This window comes from Folsomia candida, unplaced genomic scaffold (assembly GCF_002217175.1).
Source record: "Folsomia candida strain VU population unplaced genomic scaffold, ASM221717v1 Fcan01_Sc002, whole genome shotgun sequence".
In the NCBI taxonomy this organism is placed as follows: domain Eukaryota; kingdom Metazoa; phylum Arthropoda; class Collembola; order Entomobryomorpha; family Isotomidae; genus Folsomia; species Folsomia candida.
Window position 1 is genome coordinate 18,826,390 of NW_019091194.1, and position 20,220 is coordinate 18,846,609.

At 37.1% G+C, this 20,220-nt stretch overlaps 1 protein-coding gene across 2 annotated transcripts in view; it reads left to right on the forward strand.

Annotated features, from left to right (window-relative positions):
• The window catches only part of LOC110844950, a 52,324-nt gene that overhangs the window by 19,297 nt on the left and 12,807 nt on the right, over positions 1-20,220 (forward strand). Inside the window, exon 2 of one of the 2 annotated variants that reach the window (XM_022091289.2) lies at positions 2,342-2,471. The gene's annotated coding sequence lies outside the window, so the exon portion shown is untranslated. Of the gene's footprint in view, positions 1-2,341; positions 2,472-12,783; positions 13,539-20,220 lie in introns of those variants that run through there. The other variant, XM_035847913.1, reaches the window with a different exon arrangement.

The window sequence follows — 20,220 nt, forward strand, 5'->3', positions numbered from 1 at the left end:
ATCAACTGTAAAATTATTCTGTACCGATTTTCGGAACAAAAGTGAGACTACCGCTGCTGTATAATAATGAGTGAGACGTCGCCCTGATTATGATTCCCGTCATTGCTTCATTCCTTCATTATTCATTATAGCAAGACTCCTCGCAACAAAAAAAATCCGATCAAACTGGAAAGAAATGTTCCTATTTTTTTATTAAGAAATGTAAATGTCAAGTCGTTCTGCTCCCCTCTTGAGATTAGATAGGGCTGAAGGAGGACGGGAGAGAATTGCCGTTCTGAAATGTCTCGCAACAAAGAAAGAGGACGACGAGATGCAAAACGCTTCTGCTGTTCCTTCGTTCGAGGTCTATCTCGAAATTGAAGTGATTTAAAAACTGATTTCATTATTTTTGTCGTCGACCTCTCCAAATGTGTTGGAATATTTGATGAGAGCTGCGTTCGGCACTTTGTCTTCATTATGAGAGGAAGCCACTATGTTTTCATTTCCTCGGGATGAATTCGCAGGTTGGATACTTTTTCTTTCTGATTTTTTTTTCTCGTTTCTAGAAATTAATAAATGTCTGCAGATTTCAGTTAGAAACTAATTTTAGCAAGAATTTGAGTCCTGTCGTCCTCATTATTCTTCTCATCACCAAGATTCCTCTTTCATTGTTTGACTTGACTTGAAATTGAGAATTGAGTCCGAATTTTGTCCTATTTGGTCAATACTGTTTGTCGATTTCCTGATTTTTTTTCCTCAAAATTGGTGCATACATAATTTAATAGGTTACAATGCATCATTGGAATGTCCATGTATTCGATCCAATGTTGTTTCATGCATAATTCATCATTTATTTATGAGCAGGCACACACTATTTGATTCCTCCCCTGTTTTGATAGCGGCCACATGCTCCTGCATTTCTTCAGCATTGATGAAAAAACTTAAGAAAACAAACATTTCCAGGACAAAGGGCGGAAGCACATAGTTCCAGAAAATTGACTCACGAATTATATCACAAACTTACATATAGAACTGTTTTATGTTTAGCAAGTAAGAAATAATATAAGTATAAATATTGTCAACAATTTGGAACATATCCCAGATTTCTTACTTCATTCATTGAACATGACAAATTAAATTCAAGTTTTAAATAAAATTGCTAACTCTGAATTTAAGAAGTCTTAATTTACAATCGATTGTTGTACTTTCACGACTCATTCAAAGTTGGAAAGTAAGGTAATAAATTTCAGAAACAAAACACCATTACGTTCGCATTATGTATTTCGCAATATGTAAGAAGACCCATACATTCTTGGCCTTTGGGTCGTCAATAACTCTGCATTCTTGTTCTGGGCTCTGGCAGAGGTTCTGGTCTGAAATAACGAAGCGAAGGTGAAGCAGGTTTCGAAAAGTGGTGTGGCTGCGGCAGAAGGACGACGACAGTTTATTCTGTTTGGACCATTTCAATTTCTGGATTTCATAAATCAAGTTTGTAAATCTTCTTTGTCTAATGTGCTCATCCAGATGGCCGACATAAAATGTTGGAACATTACATAAATACGGCCATAATGTTGGGGTTGCACAAAAAACTCGACAATTTCACGTTCCTATTTATGGGCTGACTCCTTCAAATAGCGCACGATTGAAAAGAGATCATATTGATAATGTTGTCAATTTAGTAAATCCTGTTCCCTGTAAGTGCAATATATATTTTGGTCGCGATAAAAACAATTTTTATCTTGTAGAATACACCACCGTTTGCCAAGATTAGAAATCAATAGATTTCTCTAGCACGTGGATATTGCATGGTAAAAATATTAAGTAAGCGATTTCTTGCACCTGTCATTTGTAGGGGACACAAGTATTTCTGGTTTTCCTAATAAAACGAAATCGTACCAATATTTTGACTTGATTTCCATTGTACCTAAAACTAAACAGGGTTTGTTTGTCTAAATTATAGTAATGTGAGACAATAGTGCAGAATTTCAGTTAGGAATCACATTGCATACGCACTTATGACATAAGTCTTATGCACATATTTATGCGCACCTGGCTGAACAAATATGTAGCTGGTCGCAATAAAATAATAAAATATTATTTAGAATTTGCACTTGTTATTGAACTGACAGCGTTATGGACCGCTATTTTGTATGTCGGTGTGAAATCTAGAATAAAATTTAATGATTGTCGTAAAACTGAGGTATTCATTTGTGGACAGCCTTGTAAAATGTAAACATTATTTGTTTGCCATATTGCAAAAGTATTGAGCAAGTGGATGTGTCAGGCTTAGAATATTTTATTCAATACAAATGCCAATCGAAGGCGTTGAAGAACAGTCTTAATTTTTACGATACAATTGCAGAACTCAAAATTGGATCCCAAACGTTCAGGAGTGATTTTCAAGTTGGAAGCTTTACCCAAGGACGGAAATTCAATTCTAATGATGGCGTGCTCTCACTGCTCTGGTGGGACGTTAGCCTGCTAATTAAAAAGTAAGTGAAAAAATTCATAATTTTTTTTTAGAAACGTTAAGTTTTTATTAGGCACGAATCAAACGAAAGGAATATCAGTACAGTTAAACCTTCGCAAATGCATGCATATTTCAGAAATTAGTCAGCAGTCAACAATTTCCTTAAATTGAAGGACTTTGCAATTACTTTGAAAAATCCATTGTTCTTTTGTGGCGTGTATGCATAAGAAAATTCTCGTATCCATGCAAATTGTCTGTATTGTTGACGCATTAAATATTTAAATTAGATTGCAATAATTTAAGACGCGATTAGTCATTATTAAAGGATTGAAATTGATATTCGAAACTATTTATGTAAATTATTGTCGGATAGATTAAATTGAATAATTAAGTCATATGTGACCACAATTTGAGTAAATAACTCAGTATAAAATAGCTCTCGGAAAGGTCGTCACAAGAAATTGGTTAAGAGTTTCAGAATATTTGTCGATATCAAGGCATTCATACATTTTATTTACTTCAAAAACACATTGATTCCAGCCGCAAGGTTTCATTTTATTGCATTCAACTGAACAAGTCCTCCTAGCCAATAAATTCCGAATGGGTCCAAGTCGAGCTATTACACGTAGAATGTAGTCCAATTGGCCCTCTCTTTCTAAGGAGAGAGAGGTTCCAACTTGTCATGTACGTACAATGTACATGACAATGTTCACCCCACGACCGTATATTTTACGAGTTCAAGTTTTGCAAAAAAAAAATCAAGCTACAGATTTTTATTGCTAGTTGAGATTGGTAAGTTTCTGCAATGGACAAGTCGATCAAGATGATGGCAGATCGCATATTGTCGCAGGGCAACAGGTGCATAATGTCACACTCACGCCACACCAAAAAAAAATTTTCCATCCAGAAACAGGCACCCACCAACCACATGGTTGTAGGTGTTAATTTACTCCTAAAAGTGGCTTTAATAGTCACTTGATTGCTAGATAAACTCGTCGGTCCAAGTGTCGGGCAAATTCCAATGACATTTTGCATTAAAGTGCCAATAAAATAGCTTTATCTTAACGTCTTAATGTCAATCGGTTTCTCAGTTTGGGCAGTATCGATTCATGATGGACGTTGTTGACATGCTAATCCTTTCAAACACAAACCTGTCGTCACGGCCTCGAAATTTCCACTTTCTTGGTAGCTGATGAGACATCCTAAACCTTAATCCTCGCCATAATCACCACAATTTCCATTGTTTGCAGTGATTGCAAATTTTTATGTCTTTACATAACAATTACTACCGTTGTTAACACATCTATGAATAGCTGGTGGTACAAAATGTACGAATAAATAGACGTACATATTTATTTATAAAAAGTTAATGTCCGCCATATACGGCATTAGTGGAAGGTTTACTATTCACTTATTTAATTAATTTGCCAAATGGATGGAATCGTAAAGTTAAAAGAGATTCAAGATATTCAATCTGAGGCAGATTACTCAAGCAGTTTATTGACGAAAACTTTGTATCGCACCAAAATCCTACTCAAAAAAATGACTTATATTTTGTAATACTTTGTATCAAAATATATCCACTTCTCTGACATCAAATTCACGCTTTTTTTACTGCCACCTTGACACTTGCAACAGCACATGTCAAAAATGACAGACATAAATGTCATGCACTTGCACCTTTTCTGCTGCTACTCGTGGTCGTGGTACTGCGTGGGCTGATTTGATGCACATAAATTCCACGTCTTCAACATCCTCATCCTTCTTTGCATTGCTGTTTGTTACGTATCAAACAGGTGTTGATGATTGCAGTATAAATGATGTGATTAAGCTATCTGGGCCATATCGTACATAGGCGATGGTGTCCCGATGAGTCGTTAGCTTATCACGTCTAAATATGTGTAGATACTTGATTTCTTACAAACATGATGTCACAGAATCACGATGACCTGACCCAAGCAGTTCGCATTCAACCATTTCTATGGCGTTATTGAGCATCAATGATGATTTTATTTAAAAGATTGTGCGACTAATCGTCAATAACTGTCAATTACGAATATGGCAAGTGCTTGTGCAGTGATGATACGTGATGGGTGACAAATTTTTCAAGATTGCTGCGTCGTCATCCTCCTCCTTTAATGACATGTTCCCATGTGGTGTTTATTTATTTATTCATCCAAACCGGAGAAATTACTGACTTGCCCAAGATTTCTTTCCTTATCTTATCTTTGCTCATTCAACCCCATCATCCAACACCTGTCAGACAATGTGTTGTTGAATTTTTAATTGGAAAAAAATGTTGTAACTTTTACAATTAACAAACCAATTGATAATAATAAATTTGATAATAAATTTTACTACTGCCAATAACCATAGTTGGATGGAGGAGAAGGTGGTGGTGGCAGTATGTACGGTACGACGGATTCGTAGTAAATAAATACGTAGGTGACTGACTGATTGCGTTTGTTTTACGATGAGAAGAGATCATTTGCATTATGCATTTCAATGGCGAGCTTCTTTTTTGGTAGGACCATTTCTATATTTAGTTTCAGTAGGTGGTTAGGCGTCTCTCTAATGGAGGGGGATTAATTGTTGGAAAAATATGTGTATCCATCCTCGAGTGAGAAGGTAATAAACAAATGAAGTAATAATAATGCTTGATTGACTTTTGGCTCGTTCCTTTTTAAACTCACTACTCCTGCAAATACTTAAATAAATAGGTAGCGAAGAGTGTGGTGGAGGTTACAAGAAACTCAAGAATTGGTAAACTTCTCTCGTATTGTTTTTGACATCAACCCCCGACGAGCAATTAAAAGTTGTCATGTTTATGACTCAAATGCAAAAACTCGTTGTCAATGGACCCTACAATTTCATACTCTCTCTCATTTTTTCTTCATTCAGATTCTGCGACTTTGACTAAAAGTTGAGGTAATATCGCATCTAGGAAAAATCAGCAGCTCATGTACATATTTACTTTGCAGACAAATCCTGGTAATCAAATCTGGCAATCGCGACATGCCATTGGCAGATTGATCAGATATGGAGCATCGGCGCCTCAAATCTTCCAGCTTCTATTGCTACTTATGGATAAAAAACAATTATCTCCCTTTTAAAATAGAACATAAAATGTTATCAATTTGCAATTATTACCTATTTGTTTGTCGCATGGTCGTCGTCCTAACGAGGCAGAAAAGAATCCAACTGACTAAAAACTTGGCAAGTTTTGCACGGATGCATGCATATTCAACAAAAAACAAAGAATGTTGACTCGGTGGAAATAAACTTTTGTTGTTGTGGCGTTGAATAAGGTGGGCGGATATATGGGAGGACGAAATATATTAATGACGAGATTCGACAAGAACTACTCGCTCTGCCAGATACGCAAATATCGAATCTATCTAATTTAGTGGTTTCAAGTATTGATGCCAAATGACAATTTTCCACTTATAATAATGTGTGTAATTATTTTTTTTCGCATTCTGCAAAAGCTAACAGCAATGAAGTGACATATTGGATGTGTTTACTGTTTTTGTGATGAATTTGCCGACTATTTTTAATTAAATCTACTTTACTTCCAAGTTTCGATGTCCTATTTTATATGGAGATCTTCATTTAGGTTAACTCTATTGTTCTACGCACAAATTACATGCGATCCAATGTATTAATTTTTTAGATTCGGGATTGATTTTTAGCTATAATGGGGACCATGTTGATTGAACATTTCTATTATGCACGTCATTATTGCGCAACGCAATTTGTCAGACCCTGTCCTGCCAATATTTCTGACTTGTCCCCCCTTTTATTATATTCTGCGTTGTTGTATAATTTGCCAGGTTGATTGTGAATTTTGTTTAATTGACGAGACCAACCTAGTCACTCGTGTGGCATTTGCTTATAAATGGGAGAAAGTTTGTGGTACATAAATTTTCCTCTCGCTGGCTGATTTCATAATAGTGCTGATAAATGATTACAGGACATGAATGCAGCGAAATGTTGGATTGAATGTGACGAGCGCAAATTCTATCAGATGCTGAATCAGTAGTGGTTTGAACTGTGGTCGTGATTAAGATTAATTGCCATCTATTCAAATCATGCACACGAAGCATGAAGAGTGAAGATTCAAATTCGGTTCTCGATGGCATATGCACAATACGAATGTTTCCCTGCACAACGTGCGTCGCAAAAATCAATTGACATCGAACGACGAACAATTCTTAGGAAAAAAATAGCAGGAAACAAATATTTAGCATTTGTAAGGTATTCATATAAAGGTATATGTACAAGTTTGTGTGAGTGTCATAAAATTTCGCATAAATTTGCTCATAAATTTACTATTTTCTTTTTCAAAACCAGTCAAATGTCATATTTCTAATGTTCTTGAAGTCTGGTAGAGTTCTGGGGGCTTGGTAAAAGTTGATTGCGGGTTACTCAATTTTTTTCAACGCATTCTCACTCTGGAGCTCCCTGTATTGCATTTTATAATCTTTATTTCACGGTGTTGACGAAGATCATCAACCATTCGGTTTAAGTCCTTCCTGTTGTGTCTTTTTTTACATTTCCTTACCCTTTTCTGAAGAGGATGTTGAAACGAGAAACCAAACTGAATGAATCTTCTGGTCAATAAATGTTGTTTGTAGACTTTCTCCTTGATGCATTCTCCAATACTTGGCGCTGCTGCTTAGCAGCTTTGTCGTAATTATTTTTGAGCTGGTCGAATTTCTCCTACGTGCTGGTAAGGCTTGCATAGATAGAGCTACGGAAGGATAAGTTATCGGCTGGGAGGGGTAGATGCTTCGACCTTGCTGTTGGCGTAACTTCCAGAATGCTGCACAGAATCAAAATATTACTGGTCAAATAAAGAGGTAGAAGTTAAAAAGAATTTGCACAGTGAAGAAATGATGGATTTATAAATAGCTTTATGTATTTGCACATTACATATTACTTTCTCAAATTTCCCAGTTTTGCATTAATCCACCATCAATCTCTTAAACACCATTTTTTCCTCGGTCAAACACAGGGAAGTATTTCTATCTACACAAATATGTAGCAGAATGATGGACGTAGCGAAGATGAAGATGAGCATGAAATTGAAGGAAGAACAAATTGGGCAGCTAACGCGGATCTGAAGTATCGTATTTGTATGAAGCTGAAATATGTGAGCACTGCATAAGACCGGAATTGGTTGGCCAGTCCATAAGTACAATAGCTGGCTAACTAAGTAAGTAAACTGGCCATTCAAATTAGTACGTTGTTACATGCATACGCCAACCAAGAGTATTTACAATTTGCGATTTAATTAGTCAAATGTTGTATCGAGTGACATTGATGGACTGGCGGTGTAGTTTGGAGATAATTTCTGAGCATAAATCAACTTTACATCTTGTGCTCACCTATTCAACTCTCTGCACTTATTGTGTAAAATCATGCATTGTGTGTACGCCACGCCGTATTCATATTTGTTTTTCATGAATTAATTCGCTACATTCATTTCCTCGTCTAGTTTGTCACAAATTACAATTCAATTTTGTAAAGTACAGCAAAAAAAGTTTGGAATTTTCATTAGGCGTTTGACATCTTGGCAATGGACATGTGTATGTTCTTCTTCAAAACGAAACATTACTGTCGAAATTGTCGATGTCATTCTGTGTGTGACATAGTAATGAAACAAGTTTGTTAAGAGTGTGTTCATGTTTTTAAATTTGTCTTTGTCACTTTTTCATTTATTTACAAGGAATTTATGTACATACATGCGCAGTTTTACAACAGAATAGAACTTATTTAGCTCAGTCCGTTGTTTGTTGATAAAGTGGTGAATATGATGGGACTGGAGACTGTTGTTCTGGTCATGGGTCATTAAATGGTTTGCAAATTAATAGATTTATGCGGGCAGTTTCGTTGGTGGAAAGTCCAGGTTTAAGTTTAACAGAGAGAGTAATAAAGTTTGTGGGGAAAGCGTTTTACAGTCGGTCTAATACTTTCATCATAAAAGTAGAATAAAAGCACTGATTTGTGGACGGTAGCAGTCTGGTTAATTTGTATCATTCAATTTACATATGGCATTTTTTAGATTGAAATTAGTGGTATAATTGTAGTTGTAGTTATTAATTGTGTAAACATCAAAAAATCGGAATGAACGAACTGAGAAATGAAAGTAGCAGTTTGCATGCAACAACCCACCCAATCAATTAAATGTAGACGATATTCAATGAATAATATTATTAACTTGGGTTGAATTGGAATTGATAATTCGATTTCTGCATTGTGTTAAAAATCGCATCTGGCTCAAGGTCTGTAATTGTAATCCCAAGATTAATAAATTGTACGAAAACTTTGATAAATGGAATGTCGTTGACCAACCGGGATGATTTTTAAGTTTTCTTGTTAAACTACAAATACAAAGCAGAGTAATTCACAGAGCAAGAGCAATAAACATTATTGTTGTTGCAGTGGGATCATCTTCTTAACACAAAGCGAACATGTAACGCTTTTTAACTTATTCCACAGAAAATTGCAAAATGTTTTCGTGTTTGTGGTTTATTGGGATCAAGAGTCAACTCGGCTAATATTTATTGACCACATTTTAACAATTGTTCTGTTTTCCCTCTTTCACATTTCCCAATAAAATGTTGCCCAGAGTGCATATAATATTTTGCAAATAGTTGAAGAATCTCATACATAGATCTCCTCGATTTTTTCCCCTATTCCTGCTACGTGTCTATATTTCACATTTTCAGCGGAATAAACATTGCATTACTGTAGCGAGTAAATTTTAACTTTGATTAATTTTGGGGATGACAGGTAATTGATGAGGCGCTAAAATTTCAAGTATTCACGAAATGAAATATGATTTCACATCTCCACACGTAGCTACCTCAACTTGTCATTTTACTTATTATTTATTCCGAGCAGTTATTTTTTTAATTGGAAACCAGCAGTCGGTCAGTCGGTTGTATCATAACTCATTTCAACTTTTCAACTCCATAAATGTGGCCGTTTAGTGGTACTTCTGACTCTAACGAAGGAACTGCTGCTGCTCTTACTGCGAAAATAAAATATTGCACTTTGGAAAGCTGACCTGCTTCGATTTGTCTCTGGAAAGTTGAAGAAATTGTAAACCACTCCGTCGGCAGTAAATACCTCTGCATTCCATGTACGTAAAGCCCTCCTTCCTGTCGACACTTGCCACATAAATACTTCAAACTCACACATTTGCATCAGACCACAAAGTCTTATGCAACTCGTCTCGAGGTTAATTAAACAATTGCCGGCTAGACTTAAGAAATTCCTATATTTGTCGACGTAATGGGTAAATGCGTACGTATACAATTATGAATATGATATACGTCCATGTTTCATTTTGCACAAAAGATGCAACTTATTACAACTTATCGAAGAAGTAGCTGGCATAATAAGTTTGCCTTTTTTGTCCTCGTCTGCCGTTCATAAAAAACATCCATATTGATAGAGCCAGTAATTTATGACGACTTTATTTCCCATCCCCTTTTAAGTGCATGAAGCGTCAATAATCAGAACCTTATTGCTCAATTGTGGCAATATTCACAAATTGTCAGCTTCATTATCATATTCAATTTAATTATTTTCACATCCAGCAGACAACATTCATAATGATCGCAAATTTGTGTCACGTGGTCAGCAGTGATATTCAATACAAGCGATTGACAAATTGCTTCTTAATAAAAACTTTCTTCACAAAAGTTGGCTGCGTTTGCAAATTGGCATTAATAAATGATCAATTTATCAAAACTTGATGGACACTGACATTGAACGGATCTGAGATAGGCTATTACAACAGATAATTGAGAATCTATCTGCAATCTATGTACGATTGGTAAATAGCATCACGGACAGGAACGACATGAGATCAAAATACAATGTTTTGTCACCTCTCACTATGGGATAAAAGTGACATAAGTGTGTCCTTATCGATCAGTATGCTTGGTAAAATCCTGACTCGGAATTTTAAGAAATTTACTACAAAAGCAGTCATGTAATGTTTAAAAATCTGTTCACACTCGTGACTTATGTACGACTATTAATGTAATACTCCATCAGTCGATTGAATCTAATCCTAATCAGTGAATGCGATCACTTACCTTGAATTTTGTTTGATGGCTTGATTTTGCCAATAAAAAAATAAGCGATCAAATAAAATGTAATGCAAATTTAATCGGAACATCTAATCTCTGCATAAACTGACTCCAAAAAAAGTGCGTCAGTCCTTACTTATAAAATCATAATTGCGTCCTACTGACCATCCATGTCACTCATTTACCTTAACACAGAGACAAAGCAGTGAGTGTGTGTGTGTGTAATGTCCACTTTTTTCGATGGAGAAACAATCAAAGTTATCCTAATCATGTTTCCATCTACACAGCAATAAAAATGTAACCAAGTCGATTGAAATGATACAGAAATTCATTAAAGTGTGTACAGTACGTACATGTTTAGATTGTGCAGTAGCAGAATATTTCATGTACACACACAAAAAAAACTTAGGAAACCACTCCATTTGCATTTACAACGGGTCTGAACCCACGAAATTAACTAAGATTGGCGATCTGCTCATTAGTGGAGGTAATTGATGGTCGATAATTGATTATTGGTCGTGCTACTACGGAGGGAGTGACACATTCACACAGATCGTATCAAGATGGCTGATCATCAACTTGATGCGATTATCTCTTCCTCAGGAGTGTCCGGACGGTGACATTTGCCTTCTTTCTTTGTTGGATCGTCGTCGTGTAGACGATCCTTTTGTACATTGTGCTATGTATCTGATGAGACTCCGTCCCATCATCAACGGCGAACGAAAACCCTGCATGAATAGTTTATACTTCTTATCATTTCCTCCTTGCTCATCTATCTATGTGCATATTACGAACCACACACTCGCCCACATCACAGAGAACGAACAATGTGCACAGTTTACATATGCAAAATTATTCCCCAACCACAATTGTCGTGAAACATGTCGTGCCGGTTTATATTATATTTTATTCCATCCTATTAAACATTAAAAAGGACGATATCAAGGCAAAGGAGGAACGCATGTAATGTAACCATTTATCCAATTAGCAGCGCACATTGTATCACTTTACAAACGACACTTTAGTTTAATTTTTTATTGCATATTATTACTTTTCGTGCTCTTTAATGCTAACTGCTAATTTAATAGGAGGCATATGTATGTATGTACCTGCGTAATGTGTCTCATTTGCTAATATTTTCCTACGTAGGAAAAACAATCTATGCTGAATTGGATGGAATTATTTGTTAGATTTCTTATCGGTGATGAAGAGAAGAAATTTGTCCTTAAAAGGAATATTGAAATTGTGCTGACAACAATTTCTCATTTACGCATGAGTAAAATATGTCAATTTCCATCTAACTCAGTTCACCTCAAGGCTTGGCACTTTTAGAAAGATACACACACAAACTTGTGTCCATTCATACAGTCGAATATTATTATATAAAATTGCAAATATTGCAACACAATAGCCTTTTTCTGATTTAATTCTGAGCCTGAGATCAGCATTGTTGGAGAACTTCGAGACAAGGGTCGTCGTTTCCCATCCTTCACGATTTCCATATTGAAGATTCCTTCTTCCCATCTCATCATTCGTGACACGTTCGTTCCTCTCTTCTTCTATTTATAAACGTTAAATAAGAAAAAAGAAAAGCAAGGTCGTTCCATTGTGAAATGTGTTTTAGTGCAAGTGACAGACAGCTACATTACATTAAATTGCACTCAAGGCATAAAACAAACAATATTTGAATTTTTAGAATCATTGTTTGTCCTACGTGGCTGAGACGCTGCGATAAAAAGGGCGATAACGATACTAAGTAAATGTATATACATATTTCTGAGTGTGCACTTACGGGGTAACATGTCTCACTTCAAATCGAAAAAAAATCTGTAGCAAATAAATAAATAAAAAACTTTTGTAGGGAGTCAAGAAAAATTGGGGATTTCATTTTCCATCCAATAATTTCTACGCGTTGTAAAAGAATTGTAATTTCAGAGTCTTCTAAGACTTGTGCAATTGGATTTTTGTGAATACTCGCTACGCTGACGACTGGAAGGGATTATTCTTTGTCTTCCTATTTAAACTTTCTTCATTGACCTCATCCAGCATGGCAGGATTTCATTGCAGCCCCTCTTCTCGCACAATGGGCTGCTTGGTGACTGGAGCAGAATGAAGATGTTTGAAGAAGAAGAAGAAAGCAGCAACATAAAGAAGAAGAAGTCGAGACGAGAGATGAGAATGAAATGTTATAGTGATCTGCTCAACCATTGTAGTCGAGATTTTGGTCCAGCAGCAACAAGCAAAGGCAAATTCCTCAGTTTACTCTCACGACTTGTCGCATCACCAGAGAGTCGTCTCATCCTGCCTCTCAAACAGTTTCCTCGTGTTGACATTCCTTCGTCTGGTCAGTAATTGGATTCGATTTATTCGAAGGTGCTGTCCCATTCTTCCTACTTTTTTCTTTAGAGAGATTGACGTATCTACGGACGTGCTTGCCTACATTCCTCACACTTTTTGCATAGCGTGTCGAGAAGCGACGACCCGTCGGGGTGACGATGTTTGTTTTCAATTTCTAAAACAGCGACGGTGCTCAAGGTAAACAAAGTTTGTATGTTTTATACATACACGTGGAGAAGATGGAGACCGTGTTATAAAAACATTTCCAGAAATCGGGTCAAATTCCAAAGTTTCCAAAATATTGTGTCCATATTACAAAATCTAGTAGTAACGTTGGAAGTTGTTGATGGTGCAATTGTTCTCACTTAAAAATACATTTATTCCTCCTGTAAAAGGAAACGCAAAGCAAATTGGTTATGAGAGATGGCCACGAAAATGGATAGTTTCAAGAAATGTTGGTAATAATTTACGTGCCTGTTTACTCTGTGGTTTACACTTTTAAAATGTTTACAAAACAAAGTAATGCAACTCCATAAATTGCAATCTTGCATGGCTACAAGACGACCAAAGATGTTTACTTGACGTGGTTGTTGTGCTACACACTTTTTATTCTGAGTTCCTAAAATAGTTGGTGTCATTTGTAAGTAAGTAACTTTTTTTGTACTCTTTAACAGTTTGTTTTTATTTTTGCATGTCCAATTTCACCATAATATTTGTCACTTTGCCGTGTTATCTGGTCTGTGGTGATAAATCTTGTAATTGATAAGAAATAATGAAGAGTAATTAGACGTACTTGTGCGAAACGCCGTCCAAGCTAATAACTCACACACTTTAGCGAAATCAACGTTAATACGATTATTTGGGCATCTCGCCTCTTTTGGGACATTTACATTGTTTGCGTGCAACCTTCTTCGTCTTTTTGACATTTGACATGACACGAGACCAATTCAGTGTGACACGCCAACACCTCATGTTCAAAATAAAGGGAAGAAATTCTACAAAATTTGGTAAGATAAAACTTGACGAGAGATTTTGCATGTCCGTGGGCAAAGACGTAATTTTGTTTAACTTATAAAGTCTTAAATTGCCGTGGGACTGGGCTGGGCTATCTTTTGTTTCTCGTCTTACTTTTCAATTTGTCTTAATGAGTGAGTGACACGTACATGTGTAACGTTTACTCTCGATTCCTGGACAATTGTTTGCGTACAATATCTCTGACGGCATCTTTTGCACATAATAAATATTTGCAATAAGATTTTATTCGATTACATCTGCGGGGCATGCTTAAAGGAATAATTATCATAATTTTTTATACGGACGCACCGTTTAGTTGATCTTTGGTCTGTTTCTTCGTGACCACGCAAAACTCTTGGTTATACAACAAGTAAGATTTTTGGCGTTTGGCACGCAAGAGTAGGACGAAGTTTACATAGAAATTTAGGTAGTTGCCAAAAAGAACACGTTGAAAAAGTCAATCCAGATTCGATTGTGCGTAACTTAATTGGGCGCTTTGTACCCACTAATATGACAAGTCGAATGGTCGCATAAAAACTCGATTTTCTGTTCAACTTCATTCAACACAATTTGTCTTTGAGAGAGAGACTCACTCATTCAATTTGAATGTACATGCACATTTCGGCATGGCAAGCAAACTGGTCATCCCAAGTTGGTCCAATCCATTACAATTATGCACTACTCGCATGTTTTATTGAATGCTTTGCTCCATAACTCCTGCCAAATATGCCAATTATTTCATTAAAAGTGTGATGCAGTGGTATAATCCAAACTACAAATCAACGTGACTTAACTATTGATTCGGCATGAACATGGTGATTATTCCTAATTACTTATTATGCTCAGCACCATTTGTTTGTATGTGTACATGTAACTTGCTGCCTATGCACGGCCCGTGTTGGTGGTGGAACGAGAATCTGTATAACCATTTTTATTTCATTTTTGTGTGCCGTAATTGCATAACACATCATTGTGAAAACAAACATGTTTAATATCAACACGCTCGGATTTGCTTTTTCTTCTGTTTTCCACAACCTGCTGTTTGTTGTACGTAGAATCGTTTTGTCTTACACACACGTCGTTATTATTTTGGCAATTGTGTGCCTCGTTTTTTCATTGCTTTATTTCGCATTATTTCCAATATATTTAGGTAGCATAACGCATAATGGGAATCAAATACGTGGACACGCAGGAGCAGATGCTGCTACTGTGTAAATTGGAAAAATAAATTGATCAGTCGGATTAAACAACTTTTTTACAGGTCATCATGCCAGATTTTGTTAGTTTTTTTCTTTTTTTACGTATTTGCGAGGAGGTGCGGACGAGGAATCTTCTAATCGGATCAGATTTATTTTGAAACACTGATTTACTTTCCTGTCACATATTGACCACGGGAGGAGTTGTGGATACTTTTTCTTATTTGCTGAGCCTTGTTCTGCTTCTTTCATCTCGTGAATGTGGATCAACAATCTTCTTAACTCTGGAAGAGCTGAATCCTCCTTCATTACAAAAATAAGGGGGGAAGAAGATTCAATAAGAGTTGGATTTGTGGAGGTCGGCTGGAGAGAATTGTTATTTGTTTGTTTGGAATGTTGAATTGGAGGAGGAGAGGCCAGGCCAGGAGCAGATTACAGACGTGAAGTGATTTGTTGTTGAGAAGGAAGTAAACTTATATTCGTCGGACAAATGAGGCAGAAACTGACCTACTCCTCGATTGAATCCATTCAATTCAATTGGCTTCATAGGAATTCTCTCGAGAAGCTGCCTTCAAATTCATTCCTGTCGCAACAAGAACAAATTGCCTTTATGTTTCTAGTCTCCGTTCGTAAGGTTCGTAATTCTTAATATTTCCGGAGCCCTGTAGTAGAAAAGAATTCAATCTGCGAAGACGAGGGCTGTTAAGTTGTGTGTATCCTGCCGCAAGGCAATTGACTTCTTCTGGATCATTTACTTTTGAATTGCTAGGAAGGCACTTAGCCAAATTTGAAACGCAGACCCCACCATTTCCTACGTATCAAGACATTCCGCCACATTCCCAAGAAATGGCAGGTGTTGCAAAGTACACGGTTTTATTGCGAGCATGTACCACTTGTAAGCTTATTGAAAATTGTGGCAGCAGCAAGTGCGTGGAAATAAGTTGTTGAAGTCGTGGCGAAATAAACGCTAAATGTAAAATTGAATGTTGCTGTTGCATGAGTAAAGCATCATATTTGTACTTTCACCGTCCTCGTTTCTCATGTGTCGATTAGCATTATTCGAACCTCCAGTGCAATGCATGTTTCGACCCGGTTAAACAAATAGATTGCGAGAAACTGTTGAAATTAGTTGGAAATGATCTCTATTTACACGAGGGCGACGTTGTGGTCGTGGTGGTGAGAAGGGCGTACGTGTGAAATGCCGATAAGACAACTCTCCACAGAGAATTAAGGGGCAGACTGTTTTCCCAACAAAGTTTTAGTGCTGACAGATAGACGGAAAGTCCGTCAGATCTCCATTCAAATCCGGGAGAAAATCCTTAAGGCTCATCTATCAATTTGCTGCTCTTCTCTCTCTCTCCAACCGACCGACCCACCGATGTGCAATCATCTACTCAAGTTGTCAGCATGTTTTTCATTAGGTGCTCCTTCTCTGTGGGTGAAAGTTCCTGATGAGCTCCTACATACATCCAGGTCTTGCTTGGTTGGTTGGTGCGTAGGTCGGCGAAATTTTGCCCAGCGTCCGAGTCCATTTTTTCGTCCAGGGCAGGATTCGACACACTTTTTTTGTGTACAACATGTGCGCTCCGTCCTCCTCAGTTTTGCGCTTAATTACCCAATCCAAGGAATAATTCGGTCCGTAGTGCAATTAATATTTTGCTTCAAAGCTGATCTATAAGGGAAGGTAAGGGAATGAATGAAAAAAGTCGTGAGAAAGTTGTTCCTAAAAACTTTCTTGTTTTGTTTTTCGTCCAAATTCAAAGGTCGATTGAGACAAAACACAACATGACATATTGTGCGCCTTGATATGGAACGAGACCTAACTGCTTAGAAAATATTTCAATCCCACGTGCTGGTCAAATTGATTGGATAAGCTGAGTTTATTTTAATCTGATTCAAACCAAAATCTGGACGATTCTTTCCATGCAGGACAAACTTTCTTGCTTCTTTCAGGACCTACAGGCAGGCTATTTATGTCCACTCGTAAACCCTTTTGGTTTTAGTTCTCGTGTAAAACAGATTTTTTTGTATCCTTTCATGCGTACTCACAATTTATTCCGTTTCATTCATGACTCTAAAAACAAATGCACAGAGGTAGACGAGACTTGAGATGAATTTAAAGTTTTGATCCATGTGTAAATCTACCAAGTGGGTCCACCGTAGGGAACTTGTCTTCTTACCGTAAAAACCAAAGCCAAAGAGGTTCTCTTTAATCAAATAGAATCCTGTAAATAAATAAATGTTAATGAGAGGAGGAGAAAGAATGGGCTCTTTTCATGGAGCAGTATGACTAGAAAATGGTGGTGGTCATAGGGGTTTGAGCAATAAGGGAGGATTCTGTTCCGGAATTAGACATCTTTAGAAATCCTTTTCTCACGGATTCGCATTTTTTTCCAGGTTCTCACACTCTTTCTCTCGTACAAAAATTGTCTAAAGTGACCCACGAAAAAATAGACTTTCGCTGAATATCACGTAATATGGCTCAATTTTTACACCACTTAATCAATCCTTATTTATTTATACCGTGGGCCAGGATTCATTGCATTGGCAGCGTAAATAACTTTTCTAAACGACTTTGTCACCAAAACTATTCCATCTTTTATAATATGACGAACTATGTACGAATCTAGTTCTGGTCTGATTAGGATTAGTCGAGGGCTTTAATGCCAAATACACAGATAAATATGGGTACCAATAAAGTTCAGATTACTGCAAAATCATTGCTGGCATTTTGATGAGGCTGCTCCGGAATAATACGACTTGTTGCTTCTTTCTTGCACTTTAAAGTGCGTAAATTTGTCGAATGCTTTCAGGTTATATAAATTTTATCCCTGCATGTAATCCAATCCTCTCGGTTACACAAGCATCATCTGATTTCCGACACCTTTAAAAACAAGCAGTCTAGACACTTTGGCCTGCAATTCTTTCTCACTCGCAGTTCAAATTCCTTTTGTTCTAAATTTGTAACACTTGGTGGTGGTGGTGTTTCACTTTTTGTTACTCGATCCTCCATTACTGCACATATGTACTTATCATGGGATATCTACCTTCCTCTAAAGTTCTCTCCTCACTCTAATGATGTTTCGCATCTTGTTTGGAAGATTAATGGTGGAGGAATCACGTTTTTCCTTCCTTTGGTGTTTTACTACTAATATCAACTTATCGCATTCCGAAATCGAGGAAGGGTGCCTTACAAGCTCAAAATGCTTTTATTACCCTTTTCCATACCTATGTATTTCTTTCTTACCTTTGTAGTAGTCTGACTGATGGCAATCCATAAACACGTACTGATTCTGTATTGAGCGTAATAATCCTGGAAAATGTACGGGGGAGAAATCCATCACCCAAAATACCGACATTCTTTGTCCCGCACACATTTTTTTAAAGTCTTCACACACCAACTTGAAACCTCTCATGTGAACCATATCATTGAGCCCGGAGTGAGAATCCTTCACTTCAAAAAGCCACGCATGATAGCTCTTTAAAAGTTCTGGGTCATTAATTTGGCAGAGTATTCAATCCTAAAAAAACACTCTTTATTTTAAGCCAAAGTAATTAAAAGTTCAAAAATTATTCCGGATAAAAAGTCTTGTTCTAATCCCTCGTGATACGCAACTTCCTTCCTTCTTCACATTCGCACAATCCTTACCTACCTAATAGTACATACATGTGACTCAACTTTTCCCGTGGATGTACCAACCTACGAATTATCGCAACTTTTATAACAATAACTAACGGACTTTGACTAATTACACCTAAACTCTGCACAAACTGGCGGACTGTCTCACGCCCTCTGAATGTTAATATTGCTGTCTCACAAACTTTTCAGGGGGGAAGAAGAGCAAAGGAAAAAATGAGCCTCTCACTCATTCCCAATGAAATGGCTCAATTATGTGCTTGACGATTAAGTGAGTGGAATAAAAGTGTTTTAATGGTCGGCCACTTGTGTGTGAGATGTGAAATGTGAAGATGGTGGCGAAGAATATATTCCACACTCGGCCTTTCTCCATGACTCGGCTTTATCTTATTGTTCCAACTTTCTCTCGAGTGGGTTGTGCGTGGGGCGGAAATTTCATGACTCATTCCCCCAGAAACTTTTGAGACGCCTCATCAAATTTGGTTATTAAGTAGCAGTCGTCGTAATAAATAAGGAATCCACTAATCTATTATACTTATTACGAACCCGGTCAAAGTCGTCCCCGTCGTTCGTCTCTATCTGGGCCGATGCAGTCCCAGATTTAAGACACAAAGCAAGCAGACAGGAAGGCATTATATTGTGCTATTGTGTTGGTTCCTGGTCGATATTGTTCCTCCTTTGTCACTTTCCTCCAATCATCAACTGTGTGCTGGAGAAGAGAAGATGGTGCAATTTACGAGAACTATGAAACATAATGAGTTGGCCAAGGAAGGACATTTTCTTCCCAGATTTGGAATACTTTGGCTTAATGAGGAGGAGAGCAAATTGTGCTTTCTATTGCATTTCCGGGGATGCTTCCCTCCCAAATTAGGATAATTTTACTTATCGAGTGAGCAAGCTTAATAGCACGTTATTCAGATGATCATGAGAGGAAAATTATATCAGAACATGAAGCAAGTTTTGTTATTCAAGTAGCAAGATTGAGCAATGCTGAAGCATTTCAGTTCAAGGAGGGTGAAAGAAAAGAATCAGTTAAGAACAAATAATTCTCGGTGTGCAAAGGACCCTCAAAAGTCCTCTTTGATGTGAACGATTTGGTCTGACCCTTCCCAGAATAAGAGTCGCATCGCAGCCTAGTGGGCACTTAAATACCACGGCTCTCTCCTCACTTATTTACTTGTGTGCATTCTAATCCATTCTCTTTTCATGTGTCGTCATCTTTTCATTTTCATCACATTCTTCTCCGCACTTTCCTTCCTTACTTTCCTCCTCGGCCAAGCAATCCTCACCAACTCCTCGTACCTGCTTCATCTCATCCATTCATCTTTTTCTCTCCGATGGGCCGAGTTGTTCAAACGATTGAACCTCAGGAATGCTGTTGTTGCTTCTTTTTCTTTAATACGGATAAATTGGAGAACCATCGTAAAATGTTTCTGAAAATCAGACATCTTTCGTATAAGGAAAGAGTGAGACACAGAC